The 15,553-nt window shown below is 34.2% G+C and overlaps 1 non-coding gene across 1 annotated transcript; it reads right to left on the bottom strand.

Moving 5' to 3' along the window:
• Positions 1-15,158: 15,158 nt before the first annotated feature.
• Positions 15,159-15,265, bottom strand: LOC121231683 (small nucleolar RNA R71). The gene has a single exon (XR_005929739.1). It is a non-coding gene; the product is annotated as a small nucleolar RNA R71 (small nucleolar RNA).
• Between the last annotated feature and the right edge of the window lie 288 nt (positions 15,266-15,553).

Here is a 15,553-nt window from a genome sequence, read left to right as displayed (position 1 = left end):
TCACAAGAATTGTCCTTTGATAATTCAAGGCCATTATTTTCCTGCTAACTTAATGTTGTTGCCATTTGATGAGTTTGATGTTATATTGGGTATGGATTGGTTGACACTACATGATGCTATAGTAAATTATATACGAAAAATTATTGAATTGAAATGTGAAAATGTGAAATCCTCCGGGTTGAATCAGATGAGACAGATACACTACCTGTTGTGATTTCTTCTATGTAGGCTCAAAAATGCATGAGAAAAGGGTGTGAAGCTTATCTTGCTTATGTGTTGAACACTAAGGAGTCTGAATTGAAAATTGAATCAATGCCGGTAGTATGTGAGTATTCAGATGTATTTCCAGAGGAATTGCTAGGTTTATCTCCGATTAGAAAAATTGAGTTCAATATTGATTTACTCCCTGGTACTTCACCAATATCAATTACTCCGTATAGGATGGCCCCGATTGAATTGAAAGAATTGAAAGTTCAGTTACATGAGTTGACAGATAAAGGATTTGCTAGACCAAGTTATTCTCCCTGGAGTGCACCGGTATTATTTGTAAAGAAGAAAGACAGTTCTATGAGACTTTGTATAGATTACCGACAGCTCAATAAGGCAACCATAAAGAACAAGTACCCGTTGTCGAGAATTGATAACTTGTTATATCAGTTGAAAGGGGCAACGGTGTTTTCAAAAATAGATTTGAGATCGGCTATTATCAGCTGAGAGTTAAGGAGTCGGATGTACCAAAGATGGACTTGATGAACCGGATTTTCAGACCATGTCTTGATAAGTTTGTGGCCGTGTTCATTGATGATATCCTGATTTATTCTCGAGATGAATCTGAGCACACCGAGCATTTGAAAACTGTTTTACAGATTTTGAGGGAAAAACAGTTATATGCTAAGTTCAGTAAAAATGAGTTTTGGCTTTGAGAACTTGGATTTCTGGGGCACATTGTTTTAGGTGATGGCATTCGAGTTGATCCAAGTAAGATTTCTATTATAGTTGAATCGAAACCACCGAAAAATGTATCCGAGGGTAGAAGCTTTTTGGGACTAGCCGGATACTATCACCGGTTTGTCTAAGGGTTTTTGATGATTGCTACTCCTATGACGAGATTGTTGCGAAAAGATGTTAAGTTTGAGTGTTCCAAAAAGTGTCAGCAAATTTTTGAAAAATTGAAAGCTTCATTGACTGAGGCACCAGTTTTAGTGCAATTCGAGATGGGAAAGGAATTCTTGATTTATATTGATGCGCTGTTGATTGGCCTTGGATGTGTGTTAATACAAGAGGTCAAAGTGATAGCTTATGCCTCAAGACAGTTGAAGCCACATGAGAAGAATTACCCAACACATGATTTGGAGCTGGCCGCCATAGTTTTTGCCTTGAAAATTTAGAGACATCTTTTGTACGGTGGGAAATACCGTGTTTTTACTAGTCACAAGAGTTTGAAATATTTGATGACTCAGAAAGACTTAAATTTGTGGAAATGAAGATGGCTTGAGTTACTGAAAGAATATGAGTTTATGATTGATTATCACCCGGGTAAGGAAAATGTAGTCGCAGATGCCCTGAGTAGGAAATCCTTGTTTGCATTGAGAGCAATGAACATAAGGCTGACTTTATCGGATAGTGGTTCGATTCTAGCCGAATTGAGAGCTAGACCAATGTTTCTTCAACAAATTTGCGAAGCCCAGAAATGTGATAGTGAATTGCAAGCTAAGAGAGCTTTGTATGAATCGAGGAATGACTCAAATTTTCATATTGGTGTTGATGACTGTTTAATGTTTCGAGATAGGGTCTATGTGCCGAGAGAGGATGAGCTTATTCGGAAAATTTTGCACGAGGCACATAGTGGGTGTTTATCTGTACACCTAGGCAGTACAAAGATGTATAATGACTTGATGAAATTATATTGGTGGCCAGGTATGAAAAAAGATATTTATGAGTTTGTTTTGAGATGCCTAATTTCCCAGCAAGTGAAAGCAGAACACCAAGTACCTTCAGGTCTGCTTCAGCCAGTGATGGTTCCCGAGTGGGAATGGGATAGAATCACAATGGACTTGTAATCGGTTTGCCTTTGACCCCGAAAAAGAAAGATACCGTATGGGTCATTGTTGATAGATTAACCAATTCGGCTCATTTTATACCGGTACGTACTGACTACTCGCTTGATAAGTTAGCTGAATTGTACATTGCTGAGATTGTGAGATTGTACGGGGTGCCTATATCGATTATTTCATACAGAGATCCGAGATTTACTTAGCTATTTTAGAAGAAGTTGAAAGAAGCTTTAGGTACAAAGTTAAATTTTAGTACCGCTTTCCATCTGCAAACTGACATTAAATCTGAAAGGACAATTCAGATTCTTGAGGACATGCTCTAATGTTGTGTTTTAGAATTCCAAGGTAGTTGGGAGAAATATCTTCCATTACTTGAATTTGCCTACAATAAAAATTTTTAGTCAAGCATAAAGATGGTATCGTATGAAGCATTGTATAGCCGTAAGTGCCAAACTCCTCTATATTGGACAGAGCTCAGCGAGAAACAAATTCATGGGGTTGACTTGTTAGAGAAACCGAAGAAAAGGTGAAACTAATTCGTGATTGTTTGAAAGCAACTTCTGATAGACAAAAGTCATATGCGGATTTGAAAAGAAAAGAAATTGAATTTCAAATTGGGGATAAAGTATTCTTGAATGTATCTCCATGGAAGAAAGTTCTCAGATTTAGCCGGAAAGGCAAGTTGAGTCTGTGTTTTATTGGGCCGTATGAGGTGATTGAAAGAATCAGACCAGTAGCATATCGGTTGGCCCTACTGACAGAGTTGGAAAATATTCATGATGTGTTTCATGTGTCTATATTACGGCGGTATCGATCTGACCCTTCACATGTGATTTCGCCCTTGGAGGTTGAAATTAGATCGAATATGACCTATGGCATAGAGCCAATCAAGATATTAGCTCGGGAAGTAAAACAGTTGAGAAATAAAAGAATAGTCGTAGTAAAAGTCTTATGGCATAGGCACGGAGTTGATGAAGCAACATGGAAACCTGAGAAGGTTATGAGAAAACAGTACCCAAACCTCTTTTCTGGTAAGATTTTTGGGGACGAAAATCTCTAAAGGAGGAGAGATGTAATAGCTAGATTTAGGGCCAGTCAGAATAGTGGTTTCGGGACCACAAATCTGATGCAGTAAAATTTATTTTTATTATATTTTTATGGTCTACAGTTTCACGAAATGATTTCGTGAAAATTTTGTTCGAAAATTTTGACGTTTGGGCACTCAATTTAGTCAAAAGGACTAAATTGTAAAAAGTGTAAAACTTTAGTTCTACATGTTAGGAGTGTCTAATTGTGATGAGATTTTAAATTAGAGGTCCTTATATGATAATTAGACCATTTGTTAAGTTAGTGGACAAAAATGGAAATGGAGAGACAAAATTTTAAAGAAAGGCTTTAAGGCCATTTTGGTCATTTAGTAATTAAAAGATTAAAAAGGGAAAAATAAGCAAAATTTTCTCATCTTCTTCAAGCTAAGGCCGAAAATCTCAAGCTCTCCATAGCTAGGGTTTCTTCAACTTTCAAGCTTGATAGTAAGTGCATCCTAGCCCCGTTTTTAATGCTCTTTACATTTTTGAAGTCGTATTCACCCGATCTCTCCATTTCTACCACTATTTTGAAGTAAGGTTCATGTTTAAAAATTTACCCATGTATTAAATGCATGTTTTTTTGATGTTTAATGGTAGAAAATGAAAGTTTGATGTGTAATAAACAACTTTTACTAAGTGATTTTCCATGAAAACACCTAAAAATGACCTATTTGTAAAAAGTTGTAAAATGGGTAGTAAAAATCTGATTTGATGAAAAATGTGGGATGACATGAGCATGTATATGGTTCAGTTAGGATTGAGTAACAAAGAAATCGAATACATTTCATTTTACGAGCCTAGGGACCAATTTGTAAAAACATGAAACTTTAGGGGTAAAATGGTAATTTTGCCTAGGATGCAAATTAGTGAAAAATGTATATGTAAAATGATGAATTGATGGTTGAATTTGTTTACCTAGACACGAAACAACCGATTACGAAACTAGATCGAGGAAAACGAAAAGTCTTGGATTAGTTGAGTTTCAAATCCAAACTATTCTCAAGGTAAGTTCGTGTGTTTCAATTTGGTATGTTATTAGGTTTCGATTAAATTGTGTGAATGAGATAGTTATACATGATGATATACACTATGAAATAATCACAAGTTGAAAAACATGATTAAAATGTCATTGTCCCGGTTGAATATTGTGTTTCGATGGATTATAATAAATTTCTTGAACCGAACAAAAATAATATTGAAGGGATTTAGCCCAGATGAGTAATCCTGAGCTACACTCTCTTAAGCAAATGTTATGAAATGGATTTAGTCTGAACGGGTAATTCATAGTAGGCTCATCAGAGCTAATGTTATTAAAAGGATTTAGCCTAGACTGGTAATCCAGAATAAGCTCTTGGGAGTGAATGTTAAAGACGGGATTTATCCTGGACTGGTAATCCCGTTATATGAATGTGACTCGAGAGTGTGCTCTATGAATATATGCCTAAGGAGTACTCTGGATGTGAATTGACGGGCAATAGACATGTATACCTCGAGTATATTACCCGAGTATCCATCAAAATTACAATAGTTCAATGAAAAGAAATCCTAAAAATGGAGAAGTGAAATAATATGAAAGTTTATTTTATGTGAGCTCATCTATGTTGATTTGATAACTTCATGATGTGTATAGCTAACTTGTTTAATGAGTGAATGTATTTAGGTAACTTGTTAAATTTATTGACGGAATGAATATGTATATTTGCTTATTTGAATAATTATGACTGGTAAGTTCTCTGTCTATTACGTGAACTTACTAAGCATGAAAATGCTTACCCCGTTTTACTTTTCCTTGTCTTATAGTGCTAGTAAGGCTCGCGAATGTTGGAGGATTCGGTCGGAGCAAGATCACACTATCCAAAAATCTCCTTTTGGTATTGCTAAATGATTTATTTTTGTATAATGGCATGTATAAGCTATTTGGCATAGATTAAGGCTTGTAAGGGATATTTTGTAACTTAGCCATTGGAATGGCTAAAGATGTTCAATTGGTGCATGTATGATGTTAATGTATGTCCAAATTCTTATGTGTCAAGTATGGTTGATGATACATTTTGTAAATGGCCATTGAAGTTGGATAACTTTGGCTTAATTTTATATACATATGATGATGTCTTTCATAGATGTGGAAATTGCTTGGTTTGAGATCCTAAGTATGTGATGTTTGTATGTGATAAATGGTGACATGCAAATGATGTGTTGTTGACAAGTTTGTGGCTGATTTGGTTGATTAAATATGTTTAGATTAGTGCTATGTTTTGTGGTGTAGGTTGGGGCGTAGGAAGGTGGCAAAAAGGCTTGGTAAATAGCCTTATTTTTTGTCCACACGGGTAGACACACGGGCATGTGTCTAAGCCGTGTGTGACACACAGTCTGCCCCGTGGGCATATGATCCGGGCATGTATCCCCTGCACCTTAGTTTTGAGAAACAAAATGCTTAGTAGTAAACACACGAGTGCTCATAAATCGTAATTTATACATATTTCTATCCCATGCTGAGCACATTTTATGGATGATTTTTCCTTCAAATTGGTGAATTCGATGCTCCTAATGCCTTAATTTCATATTTTATACTTAGGTGAGCATAGGAGAGTGAAAAGGAACGAGAGACAGGCCAAAAACAGAGAAAATGGGCCAACGTACAAAATCAACACGGCTTGGACCTCCTCACACGGGCAGACCATACAGCCGTGTTAATTTGGCAGAATCGAAGCACGACTCACACGGGAGGACCACATGCCTGTGCCTATTTAACAGGCTTGACCATGGCCTGAAGTAATCGCACACGGGCGTGTCCCTATGAGCCCAAATTAAGTCTAATTCGGAAAAGGCCAATTTTGAGGGTTTTTAGGCATTCTAAAGACTATAAATACACCCTAGAGGAGGAGAAAAAGGGCCACAGAGGAGGAGATAGGGAACTACTCAAGGAAAGCCGATTTATCCATCTCAGAAGCTAGATTCATCATCAAGATTGAAGATCTCCCCTCAATTTCCCTTCAGGAGTTTTGGGTTTTTCGTTATGTTTTGTATTCATTCTTCTTCTGAGATGTTTACCTTTTTAGTTATAAACTAAAACCCTTAAATACCTAAGGGGAATGAAAGCTAAGACAGATCTTGTTATTATTATCTTAATTATATGATAAATATTTGACTTGTTCTTAATTATGTGTTCTTAATTCTTGTTTTGATATTCCAAGATATTGATTTGTGACAGCCCTAATTTGGCCCTAGTCGAAAAGTGGTTTCGGGATCATAAAACCGAGTCACGAAAATAATTAAATGTTATATTCTGTGTTTATTATATGTGAAAGTGCATGTGTGAAAATTTCATGCTTTGATTTTGTCATTTGAGAATAAAATTATGAAATAGGACTTATGTGAAAATTTCTGAAAATGCTATAAACCAAATTGTAGTGGCCAAATAATTTGTAGTGTAAAATAGGAGGATTTGCATGTCAAACCTCCCATTTTACATGTAATGGCCGGCCATCATGTTGGTGGTAGACAACATGTGCAAATTTTTTTATTGAAATTATGGCATGAGTATGACACAAATATTATATGCCATTTTGTGTCATAAATTGTTGGGTAATTAGAATAATAAGAGTAACAAAAGGAAGTGAAGGAAAAGTTTTGTCCATCCTTGTCCATGGTAGCCGAAAATGGAAGAGAAAGGAGAGGAAAAGAGCTCTTGAATGTTCGGTCACTTGGGGAAGAAAATCCAAGGTAAGTTCATGGTGCTTTGCTTTTATTTTGATGTGCATGGGTTTTTCTTGTTTCTACCTTATCCCATGAAGCATATTTTTGATATTTGGTTGTGTTGTGAGCATTCGGTCATGAATGGAAATGAGAGAAATAGTTGTTGTTTCATGTTCTTTTGATGAAAAATGGAGAATAGATGAAGTTGAGCCAAGCAAATGAGCATGCATGTGCCTTAGATGCCAAGGGAAAAAATCGGATAATATTGAGTAATGTTGTGCTTTAAAATGATGAAAGGAAGATTATGCTTAAGTGAAGTTATAGGTATGTGATGATTTATTTGTGATATGCATGTTTAAATAACATGCATGCAAGGTATGTGTGAAAGAGTGAATTGGTAATAAATCTGCTTGGGACAGTAGCAGTAACGTGATTTTGGAAAATCACCATAAATTGTGGGAGATGAGTTATAAGCTGAATAAATTATGTAATTAAATCTTAATGAGTCTAGTTTCTTATAAAATAAACCGTGTAAGCAAAATAATTGCTGATGATGAGATATTTGAAGTGATGTGGGACAGGGTCAGAATGACTTCTAGATCCTCTGTTCTCTTTTTATAAAATCATTATAAATTGTAAAAAAAATGTTTATAAGATGAAGTTTATATTCTTAGACATAAACTAGAACATATTTTGAATTTTTTACAATGAGAAATTTGATTCGTAGTGAAGAGTGGTCAGATTAGTCAAACAGTGAAATAAGGGAAACTTTAAGAAAACTATGGTATTGATTGGCCAAACCAAAAATCCTAAAAATTTTATGGGTAAAATATATATGGGTCTATTTTCAGGGAAAATTAACGGAACTTGATTTGGAGTTTCGTAGCTCTAGTTATAAATGATTTAGTGACTGTTGCTCAGGAAGACAGCTTGCAGTGAAATTTATGATTATGTGGTAAACATTGACAAAAATTTGTTAATGAGTTGCTTATTGATTTCTTATAAGCTTACTATGATCAGTAGGTGTGAAAGTTGAATATATATATATTATATTTTGAAAGTGATGCTTGAATAGTCGAATAATGACTAGTTTAAAATCTTTAAATTTTAAGCTCAAGAGCATAGAGGGGCAAATTCGGATAAGAGAAAAGAGAAAGTAATCGAATAGCCGTTGTAATCATTCGGCAACATTCGAGGTAAGTTCTTAAGTGTTTAAGCTTGATTCCTTTTTATAAGCCCAAGAGTTAAATTAATATGGTAAAGGGAATGTAAATTTTATTTAGTTAATGTGCCGAATATGTAATGATTTAAGGCTATAAGCCGATTATGGCTATTATGCTTAAGTTGAATTGGATTTGGAAATTTGATGCACTAAATGAGTATTACAATGAATAAACTATGCCGTATATGTGCTGGTGGAGATATCACGATTTGTGATTATTAAATACCTAAAGGAAACCATGATGTGTATAAAATTATTATTATTAGTCCTTTGTGATAGCCGAATATGGCTTGGCACTAAAGTGATTAAATGTGAACTTCGATAAGGTAAACCATTAAAAGTGTGGTGCTATAAGACTATGGGCTAATACGATATGTGGATTCGTTCCGTAAAGTAAATTATTCAGGTATGCGATATGTACTTAGGCATGTTAAATCGATTGGAATTGAATCATGAATGTGAATTGAGAAGCATAGGTAAAAATGCCTATGACATATATGTGAGTAAGGGTAAAACCATCGTAAATTATCGATAAGGATGGGCTATGTGCGGAACCATCTTATAATTGCTAATTTGAAAGGTTGTGTGCGAATCAGTGAGCAATATGTATATATTAGATGAATCATGACCTTTTGGTTCTACTTGAACTAAGTTGCGCGATAAATAATTTATGTATATGACTTATAGTCGAATGGTCACTATGGGTTAAGTTTGAATGGTGAAATGGAAATGTGATATGTTGAATGAGATGTGTTAATATATAATTAAATATGCATGATATTTGATGTGTATCCGGGCTTAAAGACCCGCAGGCTTCGTGCTAGTAAAATATCCGGGTTAAATCCTGCAGGCTTCGTGCTGGTATTATATCCGGGATAAATCCCGTAGGCCTAGTGCTGGTATTATATTCGGGCCTTCGTGCCTAGCAGGCTTCGTGTTGGTGATGTGTATTCGGGCCTTCGTGCCTAGCAGGCTTTGTAATACCCTGAAAATTTTTACAGTAAGATATTATCCTTGATATAGTAAAATAAGGAAATAAAGTGACATAAAGGGAAATTTTGAGTTATGTCAATATTAAGAAGTATATTATGATATATTAATTCAAGAAAGGACTAAATTGTAAAAGTGAGAAAAGTTTTGTTGCACAAGAGTAAATACTCAAAATTTAAGGGGTTAAAGTGTAAATATGAAAAATTTGAAGGACCAATAGTGTAAATATTTTAAGAGTGGAATGATCTAGAAACTAAGGAAAATGGATGAATTAGGACCAAATTGAATTTGGTGAAGAACTATGAGGGACTAAATTACAATTTTACCAAAATTAAATGATGACTCAAGGATGGAATTTTAAAAGATAATAAAGGGCAAAATGGTCAATTGGAAGAGAGAGAAATCTAGAAAGTAATGATGATGTTGATGATATTTTATGATTATTTAATTAGATATATATTATTTTAATGAGATATTTTATTATTATTTTATTATTAATTATTTAGTATAAAAGGAAGGAAAGATGAAGAATTTCATCATCTTTCCGTGCATGCAGCCAACGTTAGAAGAGAAGGAAAAGAAAGAAAATTTCTTTTCTTTACAATTTGGTCCTTCCACCAAAAATTCACCATTTCCACCTAGAAATCAAAAGAATTTCCATTGCTACTAAGAGAGAGAAATGTTAAGGAGGCCATGGGGAGTTAGAATATCAAGTTGGATTCAAGAAATAGAAGCTGGAGGAGAGAGAAAATCAAGTTAAAGATTAGTATCAATAGAACAAGGTAAGTATATCAAGATTTCAATATGTTTTTAAGTTTTTTATTATTGATAAAACATGGAAATAATGTTATAGTAGAGTTTTCTTACATAAGGTCTTATGTTCTTGATATGTTAGTGAAGAGAAAATAAGAGAAAGTGATGAGAAATGGTGTAGAAAAAGAAAATAAGGATGTTATAACATGGTAATTAATATCTTGTACTAAAACAATATTGGACAGTAGCAGTAGACTAACTTTGAAAAATCACCATAAATTGTATAAATCGAATTAGAAGATGAAAAAAAATGAAATTAAATCTCATTGAGCCTAGTTTCTCATAGAAGAAACGGTGTAAGCAATAGATTTCTAAATCATGAGATATAATAAATTTTGTGAGACAACATCAGAATGATTTCGGGTTCCCCTATTTTGACTTTGAAAAATCATAAAAAATTGGATAATCATAATTATGGGATTAAATTTATATTTTTAGAATTTCGAATGAGTCTAGTTTCAATATAAATAAACAGGAACATCATTCGAATTCTGTACAAGAAGATAATTAATTTTTAGTGAAGAAGGGTCACAACTGTCAGACAGCAGAATAGGGGTAACTTTAAGGAATAAATTGTACTTATTGAATGAACCAAAAATTCTAAAAATTTTATGGTAAGAAGATATATGAGTCTAGTTTCAGAGAAAAGTATCGGATCTTAGTTTAGAGTTCTAGATCTCCAGATATAAATAATTTAGTGACTATGACATAGATGGATAGCTTGAATATTCATAAAAGTAAATAATAAAAATTATGGATAATGTTACTTACAAGTGTGTTATCTACATTAAGGATGTGGAATGGAGAGGAGGAGGAGGAAAAATATGTATGAATATTCATCTAGCATGGCTAATTTGCATATTTTAGGCTTAGGGACTAAATTGAATAAAAATAAAACATTATGGGCAATTTTGAAAAAATGTCAGAAATGACCAAATTGCATGAAATGGATTATTTTATTATTTAAATTACAAAATTGAATGAAATTATTAATTTAGTTCAAGATCGGGGGAAAACATGTTTTAGGGATTAAATTGAAAAGTGTTGAAATTATGGAAAATTCTGATATTTTATAGAATTCATGGACTGTTATCAATATATATAAGAATAATAGCTGGAAATAAGGATTAAATTGCAAGAATTTTATTTTCTTGACCCTAAGGACGAAATCATCATTAATTAAAAGTTAGGGGCAAAATGATAATTTTACCTAGAGCATTAATTAAATGCATTAGAATATGAAATGAATGAAAATGATGATCAAATTTATTTATAAAGATCCGGACGACTCAAATATGAGACTTGATCGTGGAAAAGAAAAGATATCGGATTAATGAAATTATAAACACAAACAAGCAATGAGGTAAGTTTGTGTAACTTGAATTGTATTTTAAATACTTGAAATATGTGATTATGTGATGAAAATATGATTTGAATGTTCAATTCATGATATTTGATAAAATATTGATAATTGTCAATATAAATTGAAAATAAATCCCGGTTGAATGAAAGGAAAATTCGATAGATCTCTGAAAAGGAATTGACGGTAAAAAGGATCTAGCCCGGACGGGTGATCCTATCCTGATATAGCCCTCCTGAAGAATACGTGTAAATGGATTTAGCCCAGACGGGTAATCCAAATTAGGGTCTGAATTTAGCCTGGACTGGTAATTCAGATCCAAGCTCATTAGAGTAATTGTCGTTGCAGGGAATTTAGCCTAGACTGGTAATCCCGACAATACTCTATGAGTTTATATTACAAGGGATTTAGCCTGGACTGGTAATCCCACTGTAAGGATGAGGTTCGCGGGAGTGTGCTCTCTGATATAAAATGTGTAAGACCATGGTTGAAAGATACCATGGCAAGTTGAAAGATACCATGGCACATGATATGAAACGTGTAAGACCATGGTTGAAAGATACCATGGCAACATGACGGGAAATAAATAAGACCATGGTTGAAAGGTACCATGGCAGCGTGACATGAAATGAATAAGACCATGGTTGAAAGATACCATGGCAACATGACAGAAAATGAGTAAGACCATAGTTGAAAGACACTATGGCATCATGTCAAAGATAAATAAGACCGTGGATGGGAGACGCTATGACATTTGTTGAACAATTGATATTCAGGTAATATGTATCAGATGACGAATGGTTATATGAAATAATTATAAAGATAGATAAACGAAATAAGTATAAGTACATGGAATATAATTTATGTTAAGTTTGATATAAACTATTACCGGAATAAATATACATAAAATATATGGAAATGATAGAGCATGAAATATTGATATAATGAAATGAATGATATATGCTTATGAAGAAACGGTAAGAGCATGATATGTTTCATGACATGTACATATATGATTATCTTTGATATGTTGATACAAGGAAATTATGTAAGTTGAGACTATTATTAAACTCAAGTGCGATATGTCGAGAAAATAGATATATCAATGTTGAATTTATATGAGATAAGTGCAAGTATACTAACAATGCTGCTGTTTGATGCTTATACAAGTGTCAAAACTGTTGATTGAATGGTAATATATTTATTTATATGATGCATTGAATCGGTAAGTATTTAAATTTTTTTTAGTGATCTGTAAATGGTAGTAATGCTCTGAAACCCTATTCTGGCAGCGGATACGGGTTAGGGGTGTTATAGGCTTCGTGCCGGTGATGTGTATTCGAGCCTTCGTGCCTAGCAGGTTTCGTGCCGGTGATGTGTATTCGGGCCTTCTTACCTAGCAGGCGTAATGCCGGTGAAATGATATCTTATGTGAATTCGGTGTTCCTTGTAAGATAAGGGTTTAGCCGAATGTTAAAGATGAAATGATAGTGTATTGTATCATACTTATATGGCCTAATGGCAAGTATAACATGTTGGTAAATATGCAATGTACTTTTGTAATCGAATGATAAGTTTGAAATGAATGTGAGTGAAATGTTATGCATAAGCTATCAAATGTTAAGTGTGAAAATGAGATGAAAGAAAAGTGTTTGAGATGTATAATTATATATACGTTCGAATGATGTTAGTACTCAATTGATATGAATATGTCATATGGAACTTGTTGATTTGATTATTCGGGCCTTTGAGCTTAGCAGACTATAATGTCGGTAAGATACTATTCAGGCTTTCGAGCCTAGCAGGCTATAAAGCCGGTGAAATGATATCGGGCCTCGAGCCTAGCAGGCGAAATGCCGGTGATTTGAGAAAAGCCTATGACTAAGGTACCTCGTGCTAGATTGTCAAATGAATACATTTAATACGTAAAGTGGGCCAGGTACGCAGTATGTACTCATATGTGAGTTTGATTTGAAGTGAATCATAAGGGAGTAATGTGATACGTACGTTAATAAATGTTAAAACTATACTTATGATCATGATACACCTGGTCAGGGTGTGAAAGTATGTGAGGGTATTTGATAAAAATATGTTATATGAATTCAGATTAAGTGTGATAAGAATGCTGAACGTGCATTATGTGCTTGTGTATATTCTGCCAAATGGCAATATCCCTAGAATTTGGCCTCTTAAGAAATTAAATAATGAAAGTATAATTGCGTTTATTTGTTTGCATTGCTTAAGACTTACTAAGCTTATGAAAGCTTACTTGGTTGTTACATTTCTCTATTTTATAGATTGTTGACTTCAGTTACTTGCTCAGGTTGGAGTTCGCCGGAGATATTAACACACTGTCGAGCTCACGTTATTGGTGTAAGTAAATCCTAGTATTTCGAGTCTATGGCATGTATAGGGTTTGTTTTGGACCTCGTAAGCTCATATATGGGATAGATTGCATGTGAAAAGAAAAGTTTTAAATTGATTGAAATTTTTCAGCACGGTTTTTGTGTGATTGACTGAGTTTAAGTCGGGTAACACCTCGAACCCTATTCCGGTGAGGGATACGGGCGAGGGGTGTTACATGATTCAAGTTAAGCACTTATTTAGAGGAGGAATAGACCCTGTCTAAGAGTACATTTGTCATAATTAAGCAGAATTGATTGCACGCCTAGAGATAGGGTCACAAGATTTTGCCGGATTAGGGTGAAACCTAATAAGGGGATTCATAGATCGAGTTAATGCAACCCTAGGGAGTTAATTAGAAAGAGATTTCAATTATTCAACCTAGAGTTAGATGTTGTTAGTCTTGAGAGGGATAATAATATAAGTTAGGGATTTCTACGGATCAAGTCAAATGAATAAATCGTCCGATTCAGAGTCAAATAACAAGTGAAGTCTGGATGGATTTTTCCTTAGGTATTGTCTTAATTCAATCATTTTTCCAAAAGTAATTCCCCAATTTTATTTTCTGTGAATTCTTAGTTTAATTAATTAGTTAGATAAACAAAACCCTTTTATTTTTTAGTCTAGAAAATAAAAAGAAAGTTAATACTAGTACTTTGAATTCCTTTGGGTTCGACAATTCGGTCTTGCTAAAGCTATACTACTGTTCGATAGCTACATTTGCCTTCATCGTGATAATAGTTAGTTTCAAGAATGATACATTATAAATATTTAAAACCTGTCACGAATATCACGTATCAAGTTTTTGGCGCCGTTGCCGGGGAACTATGATATTAGGAACACTCGATTTTTATTACTTTAGCCATTTACTTTTATTGCAATTTAAATTTTATTCTAATTTTTATTACTAATTCTTCTTTTTCCCTTTTTCTGGCAGGTTCTTATAGTTTATGACTAGAAGAAACCCGTTAGGACCATTACTTTTTGAAAGTGAGATCGAACGTACAGTTCGCAGAAACCAAAGAGAAATAAGGTGAATCGTAAGATACACAGAGAACGAGCAAGAGGACGATATTCAAACCACAACCAAGGAGAGGGCTAAAAATCAGGAAAACCTGATACCTCCTGCGATTGCTGTTAATCCAGTAAATCAGAATCTTACTCTGCGCACTATATATGATTATGATAAACCTTATTTAACAAGAACTGAATCGAGCATAGTCAGACATGTTGTAGCTGCAAATACTTTTGAACTGAAACCTAACATAATTCAACTGATACAACAATTTGTTCAGTTTGATAGTTTGCAGGATGAAGATCCCAACGCTCACTTAGCAAACTTTTTAGAACTATGTGATACATGTAAAATTAATGGCGTTTCTGATGACGCCATTCGCCTTCGGTTATTCCCTTTTTCATTGAGAAATAAAGCTAAACAATGGTTGAATTCGTTACTGCGGGGGTCAATCACTACTTGGGAACAAATGATCAAAAATTTTTTACTAAAATATTTTCTGCCGGCTAAAACAGCTAAATTACGTAATGATATCTCTTCTTTTGTGCAGATGGATTTAGAAACACTCTACGATGCATGGGAGAGATATAAGGACCTTTTGCGAAGATGCCCTCACCATGGGTTACCACTCTGGCTACAAGTTCAAACCTTTCATAATGGCTTGAATCCTTCGACTCGACAAATGGTTGACGTAGCTACTGGCGGAATCATCAATAATAAAACACCTGAAGATGCCTATGAATTTATAGAGGAGATGTCACTGAATAACTATCAGTGGCAAGTCATGAGGACAAAGACAATAAAAACATCCAGTGTTTATAACGTCGATTCGGTCACCATGCTCTCTAATCAGGTAGAACTCTTGAATAAGAAATTGATGGTTTTCTTAGTTCTCTACAGGTTCACCCAGTA

This window comes from Gossypium hirsutum, chromosome A06, assembly GCF_007990345.1.
Source record: "Gossypium hirsutum isolate 1008001.06 chromosome A06, Gossypium_hirsutum_v2.1, whole genome shotgun sequence".
Classification (NCBI taxonomy): domain Eukaryota; kingdom Viridiplantae; phylum Streptophyta; class Magnoliopsida; order Malvales; family Malvaceae; genus Gossypium; species Gossypium hirsutum.
The sequence above is the reverse complement of the archived record's forward strand: the minus strand, read 5'-3'. Positions and strand labels throughout refer to the sequence as shown.